The sequence below is a fragment of the Phascolarctos cinereus genome, unplaced genomic scaffold, assembly GCF_003287225.1.
Source record: "Phascolarctos cinereus isolate Bilbo 61053 unplaced genomic scaffold, phaCin_HiC Scaffold_2;HRSCAF=192, whole genome shotgun sequence".
NCBI classification, from domain to species: Eukaryota; Metazoa; Chordata; class Mammalia; order Diprotodontia; family Phascolarctidae; genus Phascolarctos; species Phascolarctos cinereus.
In genome coordinates this window covers 363,624,832-363,652,594 of record NW_027555625.1, presented here as the reverse complement: position 1 = coordinate 363,652,594, position 27,763 = coordinate 363,624,832, and the positions used below count along the sequence as shown (strand labels likewise).

At 37.1% G+C, this 27,763-nt stretch overlaps 1 pseudogene; it reads right to left on the bottom strand.

The window, feature by feature from the left end:
• Positions 1–7,086: 7,086 nt before the first annotated feature.
• On the bottom strand, positions 7,087–7,550 carry LOC110222414 (ubiquinol-cytochrome c reductase complex assembly factor 2 pseudogene; annotated as a pseudogene).
• Positions 7,551–27,763: the final 20,213 nt, after the last annotated feature.

The window sequence follows — 27,763 nt, the reverse complement described above, 5'->3', positions numbered from 1 at the left end:
GCTTCCATCTTGGTTGGTTTTTTACTACCATCAATTCTCATATTTAGTTAGAGATGCAGCCTTTATCCAAACAGGAAATGGTTTAGCAGTGCAGGGTGTGGTTTTTTCATTAGATTCAACCAAAAAGTTTCAAAAGGTAAATACAGGAAAAGAAAAACTCAGTACATATGTGACCTGTGGGGTGAGATTATTTATCAGAGAACATCACATGTTCTGTAATTTACAGTCACTGGATACCTATATTGCTTTTATGAAAGCTATAAGGTACCTTAGAGGGAATCTAATCAGCTTCTTAGTTGAAGTAGGATTCATAGTACAATGGAAAAATCACTGATTCTGAGGTCTAAGACCCTGGGTTCAAATATTGTATTGGATATGTATGGTATTCTCAACTTGGGAAAGACATGAAACCTCTTTATAGTTCAGTTTCCTCTTCTATAAAATGAACAGGGTCAGACCACATGGCTTCTGAGGGTCTTTCACCTCTAGATAGTAATTTCATTTTAACCTCATTTCAACTGGGGGTAAACTAGAATATCCCTGAATAGTGGGCATCCAGGATGATTTACATTTAGAAACACCACTTTTAAAATCTACTGGTATCAAATTTAGCCTGAGTAAAGCAGGTATATGCTAATTAAGTAAACCCTTGTAATGGAGAAATATAATTTTAGCCCAAGGAGAGCCAGTGCTCCATAAATTTTCACACCTTTTATAAGAAGCCTTTCTTGATCCCCTTTACAATTAATGACTTCTAACTGGAATTATCTCCAATTTATCACGTTCATACCCCTCCCTTTAGACTGTGGACTCCTGGAGGGTAGGGATTTGGGGGCCAGAGTGTTTTCTTTCTCTATCCAGAAATTAGCACAGTACCTGATACATAGAAGGTATTTGATAAATGCTTAGCTTTACTTTGCAGAATCTAAGAGTTAGAAGAGATTAGACTCTAGTCCAACCGTTACCTAACTAAGAATCTCCCCTCCAATACAAGGAGACTTTGCTTAAAGTGAGGAACCTACAGTCTTCAGGGACTTCATTTAAATTTCTGAAATCTCTAATTATAGGTAGATTTTCTGTTTATGAAATCTAAATCTGTCTCCCTCCAGTTCTGTTCTCTTACATCAAGCAGAAAAAGCATTACCCCTTCTTCACATAACAGTTCTTAAAATACTTTAAGATTTGTTGTTTTTCCTCAAGTATTCTCTTTATTATATTAAACATTTGGTAATTCTTCCAACTGATCCTACTATGGCATTGTTTGCAATCCTCCTAGTATTACAGTTGCTCTCTTCTGGGTCTTCTCCAGTTTATTTATGTTCTATCTATGTTCTTCCTCAATTGTGATATCCAGAATGCAAAGTAGTACTTCAGCTATGGCTCAATCATTCAATCTTTTCTGAATCCACCTAATTTTACTGCCATCTAGTCCACCTCCTTCTACCTGTTTCTACAAAGAAGACATCAGAGACTGTCAAATACTTTGCTGAAACTTAAACATGCTATGTTTATAACATGCCTTGATCTACCAATCTTCAAACTCTGTCAAAAGAGGAAATAGGGTTAGTCTGACATGTTCTGCCCTTGATTAATCCACAATGGTTTTATTTCTCTTTCTAAGTCCCACAAAACATTTTCTAATTAATGCATCCCAGGGTTTTGCAAGAAACCAAAGGCAAGCTCAGTAGCCCATAATGTGCAAATTAATCCAATTTTTGGAGGGGGGGGAGAAGAGAGTAGAATCAGGACTGTTGAACTTCTCTATCCTTATTGTCTTTCAAAATCACTCACAGTTGTTCAGCAAGTCTATTTCCCAGTGCATTCAGGAGACTAAGATGTAACTCAACTAATCCTAGGAAGTTGAACTCTCTGAATACCTGCATTTTTATTATCTCCTCTTATCTGTTGTTTCAGTTCCTTGCCAAAGTCTTTTATTCTATCCTTTCCATACCAAAGATCACTCCACTTGGCCAAGAAAAATAAAAGCAAAATCATATATTTACACTTTAAATCTCTCACCTTGTCTGTTATCATATTCCTATCCATTCCAATTAATATTTCTTTCCTTTTTTTTAACTTTATTTTACCTCATAGTTTTTTAATTGTCTTTTTTTCTTATTATTCATATGCAAAGCAGAAGGGGGAAAGAATTTATTAAGTACCTTCTATGTGCCAGGCACTGTGCACATTACTAATATTATCTCATTTAATCTGCACAATAACCATGGAACATAGATACTATTCTTATCCCTATTTTACAGTTGAGAAAATAGAAGTAGACAGAGGTTAAATGACTTGTCTATAGTCATATAGGTAGCAAGTTTATGAGCCTGGTTTTGAATTCATGTCTTCCTTTCTCTAGGCCCATCACTTTATCCAGTGTTCCATCCAGCTTATTCTACATAAATGTGAGTTGTTGTTTTGAGATGGGGTACTCTAAGGTTCAACTAAGTCCCCTTTTCATTTTGGGCCACTGGAAAAGAGAATTCAACTTGGTTTTATATTCAAGCAATAACCATAATTCTATGTTCTAACACTCCTTTACAAGGTCCTTTTCCTCTCGTGTCATATAACTCTCATAACACCAGACATTAATCTCAAATCATCAGGAATTAAGCTTTACAACCTTGATACATTCTCTTCCAATTTTGGCGAGGGTTGGGACAGTAATGACAGAATAATCTTCAAAGCTTCTGTTAAGGCATCAGGTATGGTATTATATTTCACATTCTTAGATTGGTTCATGCTGAGGCCAATCACAATCATTCCCAGTCTCCATTCAATTTAACCTCTTGGTCACCATAGCAAAATAAATTGTTTGGCATATTGATTGGATCATTGTTTTGAAGAGGCATAGATATAGTTTGAATATGCCTTCATTCTTTCTTGGTTCCAGATCTCATAGTGTTCTCAGTTATTTATCCTCATTAGCTATGGTAATGGAGGTGATGTAAAAATGTAAATACTCACATCTAAAACTTCTCCAATTAATGACTTCCTGTGCTTTAAGTTTGCTAGCTCTGGGCTTAGCTATCACCTTAGTATCGAGTGACTTCTTTTGTCTTAACTCTTTCTCATCTGGAAACCTTTCCTCTTGATCTTCCTTTCTTTTTGTTATATGTGACTTGCTTCACCCCTTTCAGAATAACTCCCTGAAATGATCCTTGACTGACCTAAACACTTTCTCTTCAGCCTGTCTCCATTGTCTCCATACCTATTTTGTTTGGATCTGGGAGAATAACTAACCGGGAAGCTTGTCTCTGATCCATTAGAACTGGTGCAAAGTCAACCAAGTGTTTTTTCAATTGTTAGGTTTTTTTTCTCTTAAATTTTCACCATCAGTATCTTGTTAACAATCCTGTGAAGGCTTTTACTTCTTGATTATCTGTAAGTATACCTAGACTATATTCCTTCTTACTTTGGCCTTTTGACATCATTCTTATCTTCCATAACCTAGATCACCTATACCACCTCTTCCATAAAGTCTTTCCTGGATCTACCGGGCAAGGAATCATCTCTCCCTCCTCTAGTTTCCCATAGTACTTTACTTCTACCTTTCTATTTACCATATTTAGAAACACTTTTAGTTCAATAATTTGCATATCTAATGTCTTCTAAACTACTGCAAATTCTATGATGGCATGAACTATGCCTCGTTTATTTTTGTTTTTATGAGGAAACAGTAGATAAATACTTTGCAAATAAGAAAAGCTTAATAATTCATGTCAAATTGGATTTGAAGGGATTCTATCCATGAGCTATATAGACTAAAATTTGTTGAGTGAGAAGAGTACTCACTTGGTATTTCATGATTAGGTGTTCTTACTTGGCCCCATTAAGAGAAATAACTTCAGTATTTTTATTTGAATGACCCAAAGCAAGTGTTCACTAGAATTTTAAGGACTGTGCGCTAATAAAAAGAATGCTAACTTGGAATAAGGGACCTGGGTTTACATTCTGGCTCTGACACTAATTGGCTTTGTAACTACAGGCAAGTCCTGTAATAATAGCAGCTCATATATCTATTATTGTCCCAGTCACAGAATCTCAGAGTTGGAAGGGAATTCAGCGGCCATCTAGTTGAACTCAAACCTAAACTAGAATCTTCTGCAAAACTTACTCCCAAAATGGTTATCCAACTTTTGCCTAGAGATCTCCTTTGAAGAGGAAAACACTTCTTCCTAAGGCAGCCAATTCCACTTTTGGACAGCTCTAATTGTTAGGAAGTTTTACTTAACTTAATCTTAAATGTGCTTCTTTGCAACTTTCATCCCCATTCTTAAAGATTCTGTTTCTTTGGACAAGTAGAACAAGAGAATTCCCTCTTCCATATAACAGAGAGCCCTTCAGATGCTAGAATCTGAATCAATCAATCAATCAATAAGTCTTTATGAAGGACTTTTTATGTGGCATACCCTGGGATTCAAAGTTCAAAGAAGGAAAAAAATCCTTCATGCATTCAAAGAGGTTATTTTCTAATAGGAGAAATAATAAGCATATAAATATATACATGCAGCATTAAAATAAAGTGAACAAATGCAAATACAAATATATACATATACATTTGATACATACTATATATGTTAGATAGTTAAATATACAGTTGTTTTGGAGGGAAAGCATTGACAGTTGGGGAAGGAACAGAGATGACTTCATGCAGAAGATGGTGCTTGAGCTGGGTCTCAAAGGAAAGGACTATAGAAGCTGGAGGTAAGGAGATAGTGCATTCCAGACCTGTGAGATGGTCAATGCAAAGGTTCAAAGACAGGAGATAGAGTGTAAAATATTGTGAGGAAAATGATACTCAGAGGGAAGAGAGAGACAGAGAAAGAGAGCCAGAGCCAGACAAACAGACAGAAACAGAGATAAAAACACAGATAAAGAAAGAGATAGAGATGGATAAAGGATTCATTAAATGTTGCCAGACACTGTGCTAAATGCTAGTGATGCAATTACAAGCAAATAAGGAACTTCCTGCCATCAAAGAGGTTACATTCTAATATGAGAAGATAAGAAATAAAGGAGTTTAGAAAGGGAAGGGAGTAGAGAAAGGATACCTACAAGGAAGCATAGTAGGTTGAAAACAAAATGTGTCAGTGGTGTAGGATGATGGTTCCTGGCAAGATCCAAGACTTGAGTCAAAGTTTCCCATTTCTTGATGTGGTAAAGATGGTGTGCAAGTTGGACCATCATGAGGAGACTGAAGTATGAATGCCTAGTTGCTGGTAAGAAATAGAAGTCATTGTGGAGTAGAGGGGGAAAAATAAAAATGGATTTGACATCAGGAATCCTGCTTCAATTCAAGCTCTGGTTGCACCAGTTATTAGCTATGAAATAATTTAACTCCTCTAAGCCTAAGTTTGTTCCTTTGAGTAATGGAGTTAGGGAATACTTTCATTGCTTCCCTTATAAGATTATTATGAAAGTAGTCAATTGTAAACTTAAGGCTGTACAGAAATGAGGACACTGGACATTATACTAGTAAAGTAGAGTGATTTAACTCAGCAAACTTTTATACAAGGGCCTGTGCAAGGCACTGGGAATACAAGGATAAATATAACATAAATTCCTCTCTTGAGGAATTTACATTATGATTGGGGAAAAGGAAAGGTATACAGATAACTAAGATACAAATGACTTAGAGGATAAGTGAAAAGGAGATTCCCAGGAAAGGTTGTCTGAGAAAGCTGAAGTGAGAAAAAGGACTTTCCTGGGTTTAGGAGTTAAGGGTAGGCAAAGGAAGAAGTCATCAGAGTATGCATTTTCACTTGTAGGTCAGGGAAGTTACAAAAAAAAAATGGAATGTAGGTCTCATGTGGTTCAAGGCCCCCCAGAATCACAAACTCTGGCAAAAGAGATGGCAGGGGGTTGGGGTAGAGGGAATCAGTGGACATGGGAACACTGATTAAAAGGAAAAGTCTACATTAAACTTGGAAGGAGCTCTAAGTCAGAAAGGAAGAATGGTAATTCGAGAGCCCTGGTCTCCATCTGCTCAGGCTGGAAAGATAAAAAGAAAAAGGGAGGGATTATATGACCTAAAAGGCCACACGGAGGTTTCCTTGCCTCTACAAAAGCATAGAGGATAGAAATGCCATTTATTAGCATGGTGCATGGTAATTATATTTAATACTGTCCCTAATTCCTTTTGTGCTGCTGGAAATAATGAAAGATGCTCTGTGTTAGGAGGCGTATGGGGGACCCTTGAGTGACCTGTGCAAATGCTTTCAGAGAATGGCACTCAGTGTTCACATGTACCCCTTGGTGCACAGTCAAAATATGACAATGAGGACAAATTCGAAAGAAAGTTTAGCCCTCATATATGATTGCCCTCACTTAATGATGGACTCAGAGCCCATCCTTCCTCTCAGAGTGAGAAAATCTTCCACAGGCAACCACAATCAATGCTGCTTTCATGCATCACCTTAGCAGGTATAAGAAAGTGCTCAGACTCTAAGCTTTGACAACTGAGAGTCATCACATATCCAGGTAGAAAAGCTTCCTATCACAGAACCAAAAAATGTGAAAGTTTTATGGTACCTAAGGATTTTGGGCTAGTAGATAATCACATATGGAAGAAGCTTGGGAATCATAGAATGTCACAGGTGGGAAAATGTTTTAGAAATGAAGGGAAGGGAAGGGAAGGGAAGGGAAGGGAAGGGAAGGGAAGGGAAGGGAAGGGAAGGGAAGGGAAGGGAAGGGAAGGGAAGGGAAGGGAAGGGAAGAAGGAAGGGAAGGGAAGGGAAGGGAAGGGAAGGGAAGGAAGGGAAGGGAAGAAGGAAGGGAAGGGAAGAAGGGAAGGGAAGGGAAGGGAAGGGAAGGGAAGGGAAGGGAAGGGAAGGGAAGGGAGGGAAGGAAAGGACTCGAATTTTTTTTCTCAAATATGTCATGTGGAATTCATTCCACTTCAGGCTGTTTCAACATTCTAATCAGACCTAAAAGGGACCAATTTGATGGAATGCAGTCTCTAAGAGTAAAGTTTTTGTCTAAGAAAATTGCATTTCTCTCATATATACGTGATCCAATTTGTATTATAACTGTTTGTATACATGCTGTATACTATATACTAGAATCCAAACTCTTTTTTTTTTTAGATGGAAGGAGGGACAGTTTTATTCTTGGCAATATACAAGGCTTCACACTTCTGTACACGGGGAGGACAAAGACACAGGCTATGCCTTAGTTTTCTCATCCAGACTCTTCGTGGCGAACTTATCTTGAAGTTTTTTCCATAAGCCTTTATTCAGTTCCTTAAATTCTTCCAAGGTATCTGTAGCTAGTACAATCCTGCATTCTTCTACTGTTAGTCCACTGAAGCAGGTGTCTCTTGGGCGTGGATATTTGTGTTTGTAATAGTTGGAATGAAGTCGTGCTAAGCTCTCGTACATGTGGTCACAGGTCTCAGGCTCAGCAATGTGGGTGTTCTCTCCCTCCCGAAAGGCCTGTGCCACCCACTGCCGCAGGTAAGCACCCAAGTCTCGGCCCCATTTGGTCTCACCCAAAGGCCATTCCTCACAGAGCTTGAGGAAACACCAGTAATGGCTGGCCGCCATCTTGGACCCCTGCGCTTGCCGCCCCTCTAGAATCCAAACTCTTAGGACAAAAGGGACCTTGTTTTATTAATCTGCTTCTAATGTAGATTATCAACAACAAAGAATCTTCAAAAGTTCCTTAGAACACTGAGAGGTTAAGTAACTTGCCCACAGTCTCATTGTCAGTATGTCAACCTGAAGGCAACAAACATTTACAGTGCTTACTAGGTGCGAAGACCTTTGTCAGAGGCAGGACTCAAATCCCGGTCTTTCTGGTGCTACTATGCCATTGCTTTGTTGGTACCTAACATAAAGTGAGTGTCCAATATGATTTTTTGAATTGTCTTCACTCTATTACTAACTTACTCTATGACCCTATACAGGTTGGTGTCTGAGTTTTTCTCATCCATAAAGAAAGAAGAGAATAAACATTTATTAAGCTTGCACTAAGTGCTAGGCACTGTGCTAAGCTCTTTACAAAAAGAAATATATCTCATTTGATCCCCACAACAACCCTGGGAGATAGGTGCCTGTACTAATAGTATTAATACTGCCATTTTACAGTTGAGGAAAGTGAGACAGACAGTGGTTAAGTGACTCATCCAAGGTTCCACAGCCAGTGAAGTGTCTGAGGACAGATTTGAATGCAGGTCTTGTTGATTTGAGGCCTAGCCATCTATCAACTACTACATCTAGTTGCCTCTATAAGGATAATGATCTCTGGTTTTCCTGACTTACGGGATTAACATGAGATCGAATGAGATGGTATGTGAGAATGCATTTGCCTAGTTTTGTATACATATGACTTTTGTTACTATATGTATGTGTGTGTGTGTGTGTGTATATGTATATATATACATATATATACATATTTATACACACATATATATACATATATATATATATACATATGTATATATATATATATATCCTACTTCTATAAAACATCTTAAGTGATAGATTAAAGCATTTATAAGGGTTTTTTTGGGGGTTATGTCTGCTGTGAATGGCCTTCTATGACACCCATGTCTAGAAATTCCAGGAAAAGCAGGTGAATTCTAGAATGACATGAGGTTAGGAGGACCTGAGTTCAAATCTTGCCTCACATATCTTTTTACTATTTGACACCAGGAAAGTCACTTAATCTTTCTGGACCTCATATTTCTCAGTTATAAAAACAAGGGGATTGAATTTGATAGCCTCTAAAGTAATTTAGAGGAGAGACTAAATGACTAACACAGTTAATGCACATCTGAGGGAGACTAAGAATCTAGGCCTGAAATAGGAATCCTTTTTATAACATCTCTGAAAAAGTGATAACAAAGATTATGATAATAATTATCTTTGGTCACTATTGACTATTATTAACAACTCAGATTTCATGTAATGTTTAAGGTTTACAAAGCATATTCCACACAACAGCAGCCCTCTGAGGTATAAAGTACACATATTATTTTCCCCATTTTATTGATGAGGAAGCTAAAATCACAGAATTTAAGTGAATTGCCCAGCATCACACAGCTAATGAATCTGTAAGGCAGGCTAAGAAGTGAGCTTTCTTCTGACTCTAATCATATCCTATTAGAACCCAAAAAAGGAAGAATAAAGAAGAAGGAAGAGAGATAACTGATGGGAGAGACAAGGTAGGAGGAAAGAATACACACACACACAAATATACACACATATAAACACCCATGCAATGTATAGTATGTATAATATATACAATATATATATGTGTGTGTGTGTGTGTGTGTGTATATATATAAAACACATGTATATGAGGATCTCTTCGTATTGGCACATAATGATATGTGGTATTATATATATTTACATAGCACATATACACATATATTTCAAAAGCATGTGTATATGTAGTATAATAATATGTAGGTGAAGCATAGTAAATATGTTATATGTCGAATGAATCTATGTATGTATGTAAACATACACATAAACATATTTATATGTATTTGTACACATATGCATACACATACAAAATACACACAACATGTATACACCCATACACATATACACACATAAAGACACATGGTAATTTCTTCTGCAACATTTGCTGTTTCCTGTTCCCTCATCTCTGGGAATCTGATCTTATCATACATTTCTAACTATTGCTCCTTTTTCTAGCCCTAACTTTATACATAGGTGCCTAATTACAAAGAGAAGTCTTCTCAAATACTTGTACAGTAGGGAATTCTAGCAGATACCCAGGCCACTCAACAGTCACTCCAGCTCCCAAATAGAAAAGTCCAGATATTGGGGGCTGCTTTTTAAACCTCCATTATCCAGGTTCCTCAAATATAGCTCCTGAGCTTCTCTCTTCTCCTTTTCTAGGGCCCTGGAGACAATTCTTAGTCTCCAGAACCTTTTATCCACTGAATTTCCTTAAAGAAGACCATTCGGTTATTCACTCATTCCATAAACAATTATAAAGTAACAATTTTATGAAAAGCTCAGTACAAGTTTAATTAATGCTTAACCCTGTGTATTTCAAGCTGCTACTAACAGTAGGAAAATGAAGGGAATGAAGAAAATGAAAAGAGTATTCAAGATTTTTTAAAAAAGTCACAGAGGTATGTAAGCCAGAGAGAGGTTGAAACAGGGGACTCAAAGAGGTCTAAAAGGGGCTCATGGGAGGGGATCCCCAACAAAGGGGTGATCATGATCGTGAAATAGTAGGTTCCCTTGTGAATGCCTTCATTACTCCTGAAATTCTGCCTGAATTCGGGAACTCCAGTGGGACAGTCTCCACACCCCCCTGGGGCCACCTCAGAGTCCCCCAGACAGCATAGTAGGGATTATTCTGTCTAGTCAGACAAACATACACATAAACACAAAGTCTGCATCTGGTCTCATTCTGAACCTTTTAGTACGGATTAAAATCAGGAAGAGTGGAAGTATGTGTAAGAAGAGAGGAAAGCCTCCCAAATATTTCACATGATAGGATTTAGAGCCAAAAGAGATAATCAAACCTGAGCTTCCATTTCCAGAAGAGGAAACTGAGTCCCAAAGATTTTTCACACAGGTTATAATTATCAGTGCTGGTTTATTGGAATCTAGATCTTCTGGCATAGATAAAATCTAGTAATTTGTCAGTGAAACATAGTGGGAAGAATATGGACTCTGCAGTGTGAGAATCTGGGTTCAGCTCCCACTTCTGGTGCTCATAACCTGTGTGACTGTGCAAGTCATTTCACATCTTGGCTTTCCTTGTGTAAAATGTGAACAGTATGTTTTTCCTTTCTGCCTCACATAAATGCTATGAGAAAAGTTTTGTGAATTTTAAAGAGCTATAGAAATGAAATAGGAATCATTATTTTTAACGTGATCTTAAGATACGGTGAAGGATCATATTAGACGCTCAAAGATTCACCTGGCAAGTGAGCGCATGGGCAGCTTACATGATTTAGTAAGAAGAGAAGCTTTGATATAGAAGGTCTAAGACCTGTGGCAGGCCTTCAGTTACCACAGACTGTTTAGCAGTCTAAGGAAAGACAGGAGGGCAGAGTTCCCCAATGGTTGAGGGAATAGCCACAGAAAAGGAATCACATATCATTCAAATCAAAGATAATTTAACAGAGTACAGAGTAAAATAATTGGCCAAAAAGACTCGACTTTGAACCTTTTCATAAGCAATAACCTGCGTGGGCCAGTCCTCCTTTGAGGAATTATAAAGATTTCATTAGAAGAAAACAAGCCGACTTCATTTCCTCCAGTCCTAAAAGGGGAAGCTACTAGAAATATAGAGTGAAACATTTCTCATCTTTTCCACCCTCTTCCTTCTCTTCCAATCAACAGCATGTAGCACATCTGCCCGTATGAAAGGTTGAACTTCATCTGGTTCCCAGAAGACACTGATAGAGGGTTTTTTTTAGAATCTGACTCTAATCTTAGCAGGGTTCACAATTACTATTGCTCACCAACCTCTGCGAAATCCTCCCCCAAGTTTATCCTGGCTTCTTCGATTTTGCTGCTGTCCTTAGATGTGTAGATAGGGCCTCTTATCTTAGGAAGATGAATGACCTTCCTCAGTGTCATGGAAAGGACTCCTGGACATCACAGGATCGTGTTGGAAGGGATCTCAGACATTATCCAGTACAATCCCCTTCATTGTAAAGTTGAGGAAACTGAGGCCTAGAGAGAGGAAGTGAATTGTCCTAGGTCACAATGGTAGTGACAGAAGCAAGATTTGAACCTATACTTTCCAACTTGAGATCTAATGCTCTTTCTACCGTTCTGTAAGGCAACTGGGTAACTAGGTGGTGCAGTGGATAGAGTACCAAGCCTGGAATCAGGAAGACTCATCTTCCTGAGTTCAATCTTGCCTCTGACACTTACAGCTGGGCAAGTACTTAACCCTATTTGCCTCAGTTTCCTGTAAAATGAGCTGGAGAAAGAAATGATAAACTACTCCAATATCTTTGCCAAGAAAAGCCCAAATGCAGTTATGAAGAGTTGGACACTACTGAAACAACCAAATAACAACAACAATATGACAGCTGGTGGCTTGGTGGACAGAATGGTGGGCCTAAAGTCATGAAGACCTGAGTTCAAATCTAGCCTCAGTTATTTACTAGCTGTGAGATCCTAGGAAAGACACTAGTTCTTGTTTGCCTTAGTTTCCACAACTGTCAAAGGAGAATGATAATAGAACCTGCCTAACAGAGTTGTTCTGAGGATCAGCTGAGATAATATTTTCCAAAAGCATTTAGTACAGTGCCTGACACGTAGTAGGTGCTATGTAAATGCATTCTCCTTCCCCCTTTGAGCTTGGCCTGTTAAAAATCCTAATAATAAATGTAGGGCACAGCAAATGTTGTCAATTTATATATGAGACTTCTATACAAGAACTAGTCAGAGTTGCTTACCATATTATGACTGGCATAGGTGACTCTGGGGCCATATTCATTCAAGAACTCATAGAATATCAGAGTTAGAGATTTAGATGTAAATATCTGCATATGTAGATATTTTGATATACAAAAAAGAACAGAAAAAGAATGTCTATAAACGTGCAGATTTACATTAGGTAGTTTTTTAAAATGTATGTTAAATTTAACCTGATAATAACAAAATGATCCTTCTTGACTATATCTTTCTAAACTTCTCTCATGCATATTTTAAATGTTTCATTGATGCTATATTTTGTCTATTACTACTAACTCCCTGTCTATAACTTTTACCTAAATTATAAGTCTATTCTTATAATAAATAATAATAAAAATAGCTAACATTTATGTAAGACTTTAATATTTTTGGAAAAAAGTATTTTATCTATATTAATTCATTTAATTTTCACAATAAGCCTTTCAGGTACTTTTGTGCCCATTTTATAGATGAGGAAATAGAGGCTGACAGAGGTTGAGACTTGCCCACAGTCACACAAATAGTCATTGACTGTGGTGGGAATTTCGACCTTCTTGAGTCAAAGTCCAGTGTTTTCTCCATTTCTCCAAGTATCTATTCCCCCCTACCCCCCCGTACCATGGTGCCTTTTTCATTTATTCTTCTCTGGTGCCAAGACTGATGATCACAATTACATACCATTGGTTTTTTATTTGTTTTTAGTGCTCAATTTATTTGCATCTTTTGTAGTTATTGGTTTCTTGGATCTGATTACTTTACTCGTATCAAATTTAAATGTCTTCCTGTGTTTTTCTGAATTCCTCCTATTTGTCATTCCTAATGTCCCAATGATCTTACATTACCCTAACATATCACAATTTGTTCAAAATTTCTTCAATCTCCAGGCATTCATTTAGTTTCCGGTCTTTTATTGGTGGTACTTGTTATCATTCAGTCAACAAGCATTTATGGAGGGTTTATTCTGTGCCTGGCACTGTGCTAAGCACTAGGCACATAAAAATAAAATAAAGACATAACTATGGTTCCTGCCTTCAAGGAATTCACATTCTAATGAGTACAGCTATATACATTTATTACAAGCACAGCTCTAAACATTTGGGGGTACATACAGGCATATATATATATATATATATGTATGTATGTATGTGTGTATACACACACACACACACACACACACACACACACATACATACACGTACGTAGATACATTCATATAGTCTTTTTATCTGGGACATATTCCCAGCTTTGGAAAAAATCATAAGACTCAGAGCTACAAGAGATCTTTGTAATAACCTAATCCAATGGCTTCATTTTACAGATTAATAAACTGAGGAGGAAAGATGTTAAGTGGTTTTCCTAAAGTTACACAGATAATAAGTAGTTTAGGATTTGAATCTAGGTTTTATCACTGGAAAACTATTCTCTATAGTAGTGATCTCTGAACTTTTTTTTTAATTGAATACTCTTCTAGGGGAAAAATGGACACAAATTCTCTATCTATCTCTATCTATATTTATAAATTACATGCATACATAGCATAGTGTGGTGGATAAAATCCAACCTCAGAACCACAAAGATTTGGTTCAAGTCCTATATCTGACACAAACCAGCTCCTATGAACCTGGGTCAGTGACTTAAAGGGTAGCTAGATGGCACAGTGGATAGAGTGCTGAGTTTGGAGTCAAAAAGACTCATCTTTCTGAGTTCAAATCTGGCCTGAGACACTTACTAGCTGTGTGACCCTGGGCAAATCACTTAATCCTGTTTGCCTCAGTTTTCTCATCTGTAAAATGAGCTAGAGATGGAAATGGCAAACCACTCCAGGATCTTTGCCAAGAAAATTCCAAATGGGGTCACAATGAATAGGACACAACTAAAAGGACTGAACAACAACAATAAAGTGACTTCAGACTCATTTGGCAAGAGGTATCAAACTCAAGAAGAAATGGGAGGGACTAAACCACACAAAAGGATTTCTGTGGCCTACACTTTGACATAGACAACCATATGCTTACATTACCGATGGTCTACTTCATTTTCATTTATTTTTAAAAAATATTTCCCAGTTACATTTTAATCAGATTCAGGCCACTCATGGGAGTGTTGGTACAGTAATGGGGCCAATAGGTCAAGTATCTCACACCTTTGCTTTAGGCAGCTCTCTAAGTCTGTAAGTTGTACACAAGGAGCTGACCCAAACTGGTAAAGGGAGAAGCTCTTTTTTCTGGAAGTTCTCTTTTTCAATTAAATAAACCTCTGACCCTTGTCCCTATATGTTAACTAGTATACTAATATATTAAGTACATTATAAAATACACACAAAATTGAAATGTAAAAAAAGAACTATGAAATAAACATTACTTTATTTACAAATGTCAAAAACTTATTTTGCTTTTACTAAAATATTATTGAGTATAATTCATTATTTTAAGACTTCATATACAAAGATCTGAATGGGGATCAGGATGAATTGCATTGCTATCATACTTACTAAATCATGATAATCATTTTTCACTCATACCTACTCATTATGCAAAGGCTTTTGTTGAAATTTGGCCAGTAAAATCCCATCTTCCCTGATGTCAGTCAGTGGTTCTTGCCAACTAATTGGAAGAGCTTATATTTCTTTTTTAATCAAATGAGTTCAAAACCCACTGAAACTCTTTATTTGGAAGATTTTTTTTAACAGGTCAGAAAACTCTGTTTGCAAATTTCAAGTGCAAAAATGTGAGAGTTTCTATAGGTGACACACATTTTTGGCAACAAAAACTAAGTTTGTAATATGTCTTGCTAATTGTGGTGGCTCCATACTATCATTAAATATATTTTTTTACTTCAAATTTTCTTAAATTTAAAATTTTATTATTTAATAGCAGTATCTGAAATGAAATAATAATAATAATAATAATAATAATAATAATAATAACCACTGATTCCCATAATCAAGTGAATGCCTGGAGAAAATTGATCAGATGAATATTACTGCTTCCTATTTTCAATAAACAGATACCAGTTGCCATCGATCAAAGGAGTTGAACAAGAGTCCATTATGACTTTTGGGAACATTACATAAAAAATATAACTTCGTAGCAAACAATGAAAAACACTTAGAAATCACATACATGAATTTCTTGATTTCATCATATAGATGAGCACAAAAGCATCCATCATTCCTCATGGGTCAGATATCCTTTCAAAAAGCTTTGGAGCCTTCATTTTCTTCCAGCGGTAAATTGTGTCTGCCTTCACAATATGTTTGTTTATGCTTTGATGGCACCACCAAGTGATAGTAGACATTCTTAAAAGAACTTGCAACAGCAATGACAGTCTGAGCCATCATCTAGCCAATGGAGAGATATTTCTTTTAATTTAATTTAATAGTTATTTTTTAAAAAAATTTTTGTACAAAGGGTCTTATCCTTTGGAACCTTGCCTACTTCAGTATCTATGTGCCCTACAGAAATAATAGATTTTTAACTCCATCAGATTTGGAGATGTTGACCAGGCAGTTAATACCTTGACCTCTGAATTCTCTTTCAGCTCCTAATTTAGCAACAGCCTAAATATATCTTGGCCAACTCAAGAGAGTATGTACAGAACACAGTGATGTGATACCAGTGTCACATCTGATACCAGGTTACAAGCATAGTATTAGAATGGAGTTCTCTTATCCATACCATCCAGGACTATCTCTTATATTTGTCTTTGAAGAAAAAGTTGATGACCTGGGTGAGGAAATACCTAAAGATATAGGCCAAGTTAAAATGCTAGAAGAACAGTATTCCTGTTCCTCAGAAATGTGTCCCACACAGTCCATGATATTCTAGAGGACACTGAACCCATTTAATAATTTAATTGAATTTGAGACTGTAGCAACCACTTAACTATCTCAATGGGTGCTATCTAGAAGATGAAGTCAGTGAAAGGGAAACCTTTCCCTGAGGAAAACTTTTATTGTATTAGTCATGAGAGAAGTGAAGGCTCAGAAAAGACTCAGATCTAGGGGCTATTTTATCTGAGGCAAGGCAGCTCAGGCCCTCATGGAGGATGCTGAGCAGGTAGAATTGGTGCTGCATAGGATAGTGTGGGGAGTGGAGTCAGGTAGAGCAATATGCAAGGCTTTGGGAGCGAGACCCTGCTTGGAGATGAACAGATGGCATAAACACAAAGTTGGGATGGGAACTCAGACTGGTACCAAAAGGTTCAGGGAGCCATGATGTAGGGCTGCTGGAAGAATCCCATTAGGTTAGGGAAAGATTCATCATTAGAGTGGATGCAAATCCATAGTTTTAATAATCTTCTTGATAATTTCACATTTGTTTTTGGCTGAGCTTTTGTCAGACCTGCTCAGATTGTCATGGTAATGTGGCTGACAGAGAGCCTATGCTAGAAATAGAAGTGTCAACTCTATCATATTTTTGTTGTTCATTTCTGTTTTTCTTATCCTCATTATCTTCAATCTAATGTTTTTTTTGCAGCAATCATTTTAAGCTACTTACCCATTTTGTGAAAGCTAGTTTAGTTAAAACTGTATGATATAACTAAATCTACTAAATTCGACACATGTAAATTTGTGAAGTCAAAATAGGCTGAAAATGTACCAAGGAGTGAAGAAGCCTCCATAGTTAGCCTCTCCACATTATGGAATAACTACTCTTCTTTCAGTATTCTTAAGAATCATATACGACACATGGCTGTTTAATATGAGGATCAAGTGAGGCCACCAGTGTCAATCTGAATACTATATATTAGTAAACTAATTTGTTTATTAGTCATCTAGATTAAAAAAGAAATATACATACAAACACATATGTGTATATACATATGTGTGTATATAAACATATACACCTATGTATGCATGTGTGTATGTGTATATATACACATATATGTATATACATACACACAAACATGCATATATACATATACACTCATACATACACAATCACATATATACATGTATACATATGTCTACATGCATATATACAGATACATACATATATACATATACCTACATGCATACACATACACATATATACATATACATATGCATATGCGTATATGTATACATGCACGTACATGTACATGTACATATGCATATACATACATGTATGTATATAAAGTTCTAATATTTTCTGCCTGCAATCCAATGGTTCATCTTTATCACCTCCCTGGAGTATGTGCAATCAGTTCTGGAGACTGTTGCTATGTAAGCTACATAGAATCATAAAATATCAGAGTTGGAAGGGACTTCCAGAATGATAATACCATAGAATGTTAAAACTGGAAGAGAACTTAGAATCACAAATAGTCAGGCTGGATGGGTGTGGGGTAAAGGAGCTTAGAGATCATAGAACATAGAATATCAAACCTGGAAAGGATGTTAAATTATAGCACCATAGCAAATTAAACCTTGAAGGGCTCTTAGCATCATCGACTATTAGAGGTGTAATAGTCATTTAGTTTCAGAAGAAAATTTAGGCAGAGTGGGGAAATTGATTTTGCGACTTACCATAGATTACACAGCTAGTCAGTCAGTGATAGACTCCTGACCTGTTCTCTGAATCAGGAAGAAGGAACTGAGATGGGGTTATCTCTTTCAGCTCCAGAAACCTGGAATGCAGTTTTCCTTCTGAACTGAGGCACTTGGGCCATCAACAAAGAAGGGCAGTGAGTTTAAGGATGACCTTACCATTTCCAGATCACATGGCCCCCGTTTCCACTACTTTCAACCTAACATTTTAGGGAAGGCTTTTAACTTAAAAAAAAAATTAAAAAAAAATTTGCTTCAATGTTTTCTAATTTCACTATAACCACTCCCAGCTGTGGGTTAATGTATACCATATTCCAACAGGAATTTTGGGGCCTTTTCTTTCTTTCTTTTTTTCCTCTGGTTGTCTGATAGTTGACATGGTTAAATAAGTTGTGTTAGTAGTTAAACTGGGAATTATTTTATGTGCTTGTTTTCAAAGAGTTCTGTTTCTCATTCAGTTTTCCAGGCTGTTGGAGGTGAGCAGATTTCTGGCTCTGAGCTCCAATTCACAACTGAAGACTTGGCACAGGCCAGTTACTGCTCCTCTAAAGTCAGCTGCATACAATATTCAGTGTTGAGCTCTGAGTAACTTTCATCATCTCCTCTTATTAGGCTTGGTCAATCTTCCTGCATTACATTGAAATCCTATAAACAGATCAAGCTCAGATAGAACAAGAAGGAAAGGAAGAGAGAGAGAATGAGAGTCAGAGACAGACACATACAGAGACAAAGAGATAGAGTACTGTATGAAGGTCAGTTGCTAGCAAGCACATTAACCAAAAATGACAACAATAGTGACTTCCCCTTCCCTCCCACCATCGCACTGACAACTGGATAAATTTCAGATTCGAAGGAACCTCAGCTGATATCTCATCCAACCCATAATACATACTTGACAAGCAGCCAATCAGCCTTTCTTGAAGGCCTTGTGGGAGAATCCACTACCTCCCAAAGAAGCCCATTCCACTTTTGGATAACTTTGCATATCAAACTTTTTGGTTTTAACTTATTTTAAAATATCTCGGGTTACTTCAACACCATTTTCCTCAGGCTAACTTGGAATTCGCTTCGACTAGCTTTGGTGGCCTTACCCTTGTGCTGATACTATCTTATATGGCCAACTGTTATCATCAGGAGCAACTTGTGGAAGGAGACCTGTACTGGTAGACAAGAGATCTGTGTTCAAATCTGCCATCCTCCCTCCCATCATAGAGAACGCTGTATGATGTACTTGAAAGCGCATGGCATGTTGAGTCAGGAGAATATGGATTTGAGTAAATACCTAGCATTTGTTATGTAATTACATAACCTAGGACAAATCCTTTAATCTGTAGAAACCTTGGTTTCTTCATCTACGAAACAGGGAAATAACCATGTTTCCTTATGACTTAAAATTGAGGCAGCTGTGTGACACAGTAGAGTGCCAGGTCTGGAGTCAGGAAGACTAATCTTCTTGAGTTCAAATCTGGCCTCAGACATTTACAAGCTGTGTGATCCTAAGCAAGTTATTTAACTTCATTGCCTCAGTTTCCTCTCTTGTACAATGGGCTAGAGAAGGAAATGGCAAACCACTCCAGTATTTTCACCAAGAAATCTCCAAATGGGGTTGCAAAGAATTGGACACGACTGAAAATACTGAACAGTAGCTAAACCACATAAGATTATTTTGAGGAAAGTGCTTTGTAAACCTTAACACAAATAAGAAAAAGATATCAGGATCACATTAATATACCACGTGTAATTTTGATTCTGGAGAATTAATGATAAAATATACCTCTCTCTTCTAGTAATGGGTGGCAAGAGTGATAGACCATGGATAGCAATTATTGTATATGGGGATAGTCCTAATTACTAAAATTGTTTTGTTTTGGTTAATTATCTTTATTTGTGATAAGAGAGGGATTTTAATTGGAAAGGAAGATTATTAGGAACCACCAGTGGAATAAAAAAAAACATTAATAAGACATTTTAAGAATAATACAAATAAGTTATTGTTATCTAGCACTTCTTAGCTATGAAACCTTGGACACATCTCTTAGTAGCCCCATCTATAAAGTGGGCCTAATTCTACCATGCCTAACTAAAGGTAGGGGCTAGGTCAGATGATTTCTAGAAATGCCTTTAAGTTTTAACATCTCCAATTCTATGATCTTTTGGAAGGCATTCATCTCAAGTTCTACCTAATCTGAGAAGCTATTATCTATAACTCAAACACATAGTAAGGGTTGTCCTTTCATAAACCCACGAGGAGAGACTTAAAAGCTTATCTCACCTTAGATATTTACTAGTTTTATGTGACCCTGATCAAGTCACTTAATCCCTATAATCCCCATCTCTTTGTAAACTAAGGATCATAATAAGATTTATTTCATAGGGTTGTTGTGAGGTAATGCTGGTAAGTACTTTGTAAACATTCAAACACTATGTAACTGTTAGCTATAAAGTGGTAATAGAAATGGTGACCATAATGTTAAGAGCTTTGGTCATTGTATCAGGGAAATTGGTCAACATGAATCAGTAGTCTTATTAAAGATTTCTTTGAGACTTAGTTCCTCCTTTGTCACATGAAGTTAATTACATTTGCACTATCTTCTTCGTAGTCAAGAAGGGCTGTTGTATTGTAAAGATGTGGCTTTGTAAACTCTAATTGTGTGTAGTAATGTGAGCTATTGTATGTGGTCCAAACATTCTGTCATTTATGGAGACAGTTTGGTGGAGCAGAATGATCCCAGAACTTCATGGCAGAAGACCTGGGTTCAAATCCCAGTTCTGTTGCTTTCTATCTGAGGGTTCATAGGCAAGTCAGTTCAGCATTCAGCTTCAGTTTGTTCATCTGTATAATGGTATTGACAGCATTTGCTCACTTACAGGGTTGCTGTGAGAAAATGGTGAGATAAAGTATGTAAAAGTGCTTTGTAATAATAAAGAGCTGTGTCATTTGGCCTATTATGAATTGCCTACACTGCACATTTTAGTATTTAATTATACAGGGTGCCCCAAAAGGCTTGGTGCACTTTTAAGCTTTTAAAGAACCACAGTGCACTAAGACTTTTGGGGCCACCTGTTTCATAAGAGTGGCACAACTCCCTTACCTTCCAATTTAATTCAACAAATTTATTTCAATTTATTAAATAATTTATTAAATATCTGTATACGATGTCTATAATGTACTCTTAAATACAGAGTTAAGAGGAATTTGGATAGTGTTTGACATACTTTTAAAAATACCTCTTTATACACCCTTTCATTTAAATCTCACATCCAACTTTATAAGACAGATGTCTCATCAATTTTTTGACAAATGCAGAAGTAAACACACAAGGTAAATGATATTGACATGTTAAATGACTTGTCTAAGGTCCAACAGCTAGTAAGTGGTAGAGACTGGAATCAGGTTGTAGGCATCCTGGCCCCTACTCTAACATAACATTGTATCATTAATATTAAATATTTCAGAGATGGGGAGAATTTGGATGAAGTTAAGCATGTGAGTTCTGTTTCTTCCTCTTTTCAATTAGATATGGCATTAAGCGTTACTTCCCCAGCTAGATTTTAAACTCTTACAGATCAGGGACCATGACCTAGGAGACTTTAGCGCTGGTTCTACTAATTTTCTGGCTCTTTGTGGTCTTCATAAGTAACTTAACCTCTCTGGGCCTCAGTTTCCTCACTTGTAAAATTAGTTAGATTCCATGATTTAAAGTTCCCTTCCATATCCAAAATAATTGCATGGTTCTTTATTTCTTCTATATTCCCTTTAGTATCATGTAAAGTACTAAGCACACTATGGGTGCCTAATACATGTTTTTGAGTTGAATTGCATAGTTCTGTGTTACTGCTTTCTTTAAAAAACATTTTAAGTTATTTTTTTTTTCACTTAAGAAAACTCTTTTACTTTATTCCTGCCTCTTTCCCTCCAATTGAAACAAGGAAAAAGAAAAGAAAAGAAAATCCTTGTAACAAATACATAGAGGGCTGCTGTTTTCAAGGAACTTTTCCAAGCTGTAGCTACAAAGAACTTCGTAAAGCGTATTGAGATAGAAGTCTCTCGAACTCAATGTATGGTCTAGAGATGAAGGAAAGTGCTGGCAAAATATTATGAATGAAAATTACAATAAGCAGTTTGCTGAGTTCCTACTACTGCTCAGGGCCTCAGCTCACAAAGGAGTGTCGTTTCTCCTTCATACTGACCTCTGCCTGAGCTTGCGTATTCTGCCGCAACTCAGACTCAGGCCAGACAGATTGTTACTCTCATGTCTTCAATTAACCTACAGACATTACAGACCTCAGGGTAAGAAACAAGTAACTGCCAAATTTACAGACTTCAAAAGATTTTTTTATTTCTCTATATCTGACAGATTTTCTCTTTTCTTTCCTTTCCTGTTCTTCAGGGTCCTGGAATACCTGACTGTTCCAGCCTGCCTGCAGAACAGGTTTTTTGTCTTTCCCCCAAACCCCTTTGCCTCTCCCTTTGAAATTTGTGGAAGAATTTCATCTCAACTGTCAATCAACAGAAACATTGAGATAAAGGGAGAAATATTTCTTTCTATGTAGTTATTATACAATCCCATCAACATAATGTTTACGTTTGCTAACTTTCTAATTTGGTCTATTTCAAAATTTCATTCACTTAACCTCCTTTTTCTCTGCCTTTGTCTTTTTCTACCTCTGTCTCTATGTCTCTTTCTCCTATTACCTCCATTCCTCCTCCTCCTCCTCCATTGTCCTGTAGAGGGGATTCTTGATTAATAATTAATAATAATAATAGCTAGCATTTATATAGTGCTTACTATGTGCCAAGCACTGTGTCAAGCACGTTACAATTATTATCTCATTTGATCTTCACAACAACCTTGGGAGGTAGATGCTATTATTATCATATCACAGATGAGAAAACTGAGGAATAGTTGAAGTGACTTTCCTAGGGTCCCTGCCTAGTAAGTGTTTAAGAATGGATTTTTTCTCAAGTCTTCCTGACTCCAGGCCCTCTCTATCTACTGTGCTGCCTTTCTTACTGCCCTCTGAGGTCGCTTCTATCACCTAGATCCTATGACTCTGTGCTAGATCTGGTTATGGCATTCCTCCACTCAAAAAAATCTTCAATGGCTCCCTATTGCCTGCTCAAGAAAAATTTGAACTCTTTTTACCTTAGATCTGAGGCCTTCTGCTACCTATCTTTCCTCTGGCATCACCTGGCTTGGCTAGCCATATCTCACATGCACTACATACTCCATCTTTCAGCCAAAGTGGACAACTCTTTGTTCTCCCATTGAAACTCTATGTTTTCCAGCCCTCATGCTTTTGTTCAGCAGATTCTTCATGTCTGCAGCACCTTTCCTTCTTTTAAATTAATGCCTGTACTTAAAACCAAACTCAAATTCCACTACTGCTAAGAATCTTGATGACTTGCTTCATGTTTCTAAGAAATTAGCATTTCATATCTCTTTGATTTGTTGGTCCCCAATACACTTATGGAATGATGTACATCTGAAGTGTCTGTATTGGTGCCTTCTCCCTCTCTTAGAATATAATGTCTATGAGGATAGAGCAGTGCCATAAATCAACTCTTATCTCCTATAACTTCTTACATACTATTCTGTATGCATGTTAAGCAATTTTGTTAAGAGGGCCAACTTGAAAGCAAGGTAAACAGAAATAGATATAAGTAAATGTAAAACATTCAATAAAATTTGGGCAAAGCCAAAACACAAGGGGAACCAAAAACACAAACTTGAGTGGACAAAACACAAGACCTGGGTGTGGGCACCCAAGACAGGAATGCTTTGGGTGGCTCCAGGACTGGGGGAATCCCAAATTCCTCATAGATGTTCTGGAGAGTTACTGAGGTCATGGCAACTTTCTGGGTTTAAACAATTTCTAGTCACAAAAAGTTAGGTTCAAACAACATTAATAAGTGATTAATAATCATCCATAGTACATATTATGACAGGTCCCCCTAAGCTGTAAAGGATGTGAGTACAGGTTTGGTGCCAGAATGTTTCCTTTAATCTAAGACCCAGCTTAGCTAAGGTCAGAGAGTCTTACTTCCAGAATGCCATCATCCAGATGAATTTTTAGCTACAGCAACTACAGGTTGGGGCAGAGTGTTGTACGGGTTACACAAGGACTCTTCCATGCATATGGGTACTCATATCACTACCTGAGTTCAACATGGGTGCTAATATTTGGCTCATGCCTCTCTCCAATGCTCTTTGCCAACAGACCAAGTTGGAACCATGACCCATATAGCAGTGCACTTAATTAGGAGAGAATATCAAAGTAAATAACAGAGAAAAGCGATCAAATCATTCTTTGCTTGCACAAATGAGTACAATATCCCACAGACTGCTGAACCAGTGGGGGAGGGAACAAACAACGGGAATCTCACACTCGGAGGTGAAGTGTTGCATTGCAGCTGGAACACCTACCAAGTTCCCTGAGTTCTATCTCCCAGCAACCATCTGGGTTCACTGCTATCCCTTGAAAGATCCCCAGTTTTCACTGCCACCTGGTCTAGGATAAGTAAATTCCTTTTACTGCTGCTACTAACAGGGTGAAAATCTTTACCATCATTACAACGATAATAATGTTCTTTCTTTCTTTCTTTCTTTCTTTCTTTCTTTCTTTCTTTCTTTCTTTCTTTCTTTCTTTCTTTCTTTCTTTCTTTCTTTCTTTCTTTCTTTCTTTCTTTCTTTCTTCCTTCCTTCCTTCCTCCTTCCTTCCTTTCCTCCTTCCTTCCTTTTTTCTTTCTTTCTTTCCACTATACCTTACCACAAATCTAGAGCTAAAAGGACCTTCAGAGACCTCGTAGTCCAACTCCTTCATATGAAGAAACTAAGGCCCCAAAAGGTTGCCCAAGGTGATGCAGGTAATAAGAACAATTTGAACTTATGAGCCAAGTTATTTAAACTCTAGAGCCAGAGACCTTTCCATTGTACCATGCTGCCTTAAGTTGAAATAGTTTCTATCTATTAGTGAGCAATTCTTATGCTGATATTTTTCTGGACCATTCCTTATTGGAATAGGGAAAATGTATCTTAGAGGTGATAACACAATCTGTATATAGAAAAGAATGGATGGACTCAGAAATATCGTCTTCACAAAAGTGAAAAAAATATTAAGCCTTCACTTTCTTACAAGCACAAGGAAAGTAGAACAGAATGACATAATGGAATATATACTATATTAGAAGTTAGGCGGGACCCAAGTCCTAGTCCTGACTGTCATTATTTTGCTATATGACCCAGGTAAATTATTTTCAGTTTGCTCATCAGAATAATGAGAAAGTCACAGAGCCAAAACTAGACGCCAGCACCATCCAACTGACCATGCCACTTCTTTACCTGCTCCTTCACCTGACCCCAGGGTGATCATATGCCAGAGTCTATGACAATCTTCCCCATGTCCCAGATCTTGTCTTTGTATGTGGATGAGGCAATTTACTGCCCCTCTGTCCTCCTCAGCAATATGCCACCTAGCCTGGGACCCTGAACTGTGGAGGATCAGCTCAGTACTAGGAAGTGAGGAAGAGGATGTGCACTGGCTGTACCAGAACCCGCTTTCCTTCTTTTCCATAGTAAACCTAGTCCTAGACCTCCCCAATCACTATAGTCCTTTGTTGTCCCCCTACCTACCTGCTTTCATAGAACCCAAATTTGAATCTCACTTCTGTCACTACATATGTTACCTTCAACACCTAGGTTCCCTGGGCCTCTTCTTCTGCTATAAAATGAAGTGACTGAAGTTGGTCTCTTCAAGTTCTAAATTTTTATTTATTTTCCATGCTCTTAGATCTTTTCCATATTCCTTCCATTTTCTGGTGTTTACTGAAATTTAAAGGTAGGTAACCTTGATTATAAATGGCTCTTGTGTTACATTTCATCTTTTTAAATGAATTATTCATACTAAATACTAATACTAAGAAAACACCCAGAAAACCTTATTATACTCTGCTCATTTGGGGAGGAGGGAGTGATCTGGGCTTGAGATTTCATCCGTGTAGAGGAATTACCAGTATACAAACTTTCTCCACTGATACATATCTAAAATCTATCTGTAGCTAATAGTATTAAAGAATTACATAGGAATTGAGAGGTTAGGTGATTTGTGTATGGTCACATAGCTGTAGGTGTCAGAGGAAGGACTTGAACCCATGTTTTCCTGACTCTAAGTCAGGATCTCTCTCTCTCCTGACTCTCAGGAAGGAAAGGAAAAAAAATCAGTATGTATATTTCTGGTGATTTAAATAAAGCATTGTTATTTACAAACAATAACAATTCATAATTATATATCAACTTTTGGTTTGTGAATCCCTTTCCTCATTACTGTCCTGGAAGAAAAGTGGTGAAATACACTTTATTATAGGCAGCTGGTGGTACAGTGGATAGAACACTGAGCCTGGAGTTAGAAAGACCTGCATTCAACTTAAGCCTGGAACATTTAACTAGCTGTGTGACTCTGGGCAAGTCATTTAACCTCTCATTGCCTCAATTTCCTCAAAATTAAAATGGAGATAAAAAGAACATCTACCTCCCAGGGCTACAGTGAGGATCAAATAATATACTAATTATACAGTGCTTTGCACAGTGAAAGCATTATATAAATGTTTGCTATTGTTATTTATTTATTTTCTTTTTTTTTTCCCAAATGGTGAGAATGTGAGAGAAGGCAAGTTTCCTTCCAAAGCTCATGCCTAGATTTGATTCCCTAGTTCTACAGACTTTAAATCCAGTGGACTCATCACTATATCACACTCGAAATATTCTGGAAGGCAGAGCTTTGTGGTAGAAAATTTTATAACAGACTTGAGCTCAATCAATATTTCCTAGCATGTGCCTTCCCTTACAAACTCCAAATTTAACAAAGTGTTTTTTGAGATTTTTGAGACTTTTTCAGGGGGAGCCTTAGCTTAGAGTTTCAAGCTAAGAATACCATTAAAATCTATATAATTATCATCCAGAGTAAAATTTCCATCAAGGACTATTTCTCAATTTTTGATTTTTTGATTTTTCTATTTGCTTTTTTAAAAAAAAAAAGTATTTCAGACAATAATATTGCAACCTTCAGCCTCCAACTTCTAAAATCTTTTGTATTTCTTGTTTTCGTGTCTGGCCATCTACTCAGGATTGAGAAATATCATGTCCACACAGGGATTTTCAAAGCTGATTTTGAAACCATTGATTAAAGGAGCCGTTCTTAATGACTACTTTCCCCATGATATTCATTTCCCTTTAGTCTTGCTGAAATCAGACCATGTACCCAGTATCTCATGGAAGACACTGAAATGATGAACTTAGAGTATCCTTACTGATGGGCTTGGACAGGATGATAATCATGGCATTTAAGTAAGCATATGGTTTGGCTTCTTGAATCCCTCACTATCCCCACCCCCACCCCCATGAAGAAGTAGTGGCATTTCTGAATTCCATAACAACATGCCTTCAAGGCTTGTTTTTTCTCTAACATTTTGGAATGAATACAGCCCAAAATGCTTTCTGCGTCAAACACTTTGGACGTTGTAAATCTGGGTATAGATCAGGTGGAATTTGATTCATATGCTTTGAATTCATTTATTTGAATGTTTAAAAAAATGATTTCATGTTTGCAAGATTTCACAGAATATTAAAGCTGGAAGGGGAGTCCAGAAATGCTGTTGTCCAAACCCTTCATTTCAGAGGAAACTGAGGCTAGAAGAGGAGAAATCCTTTGGCCAAGGCCATTCAGCTGGTAGAATGAGGATTTATGACTAGGGCATCAGAGACCATATCCAGTGCTCTTTATGATAATTGAATTATTGATAGAAGGCAGATTGAAGTTATCTTAG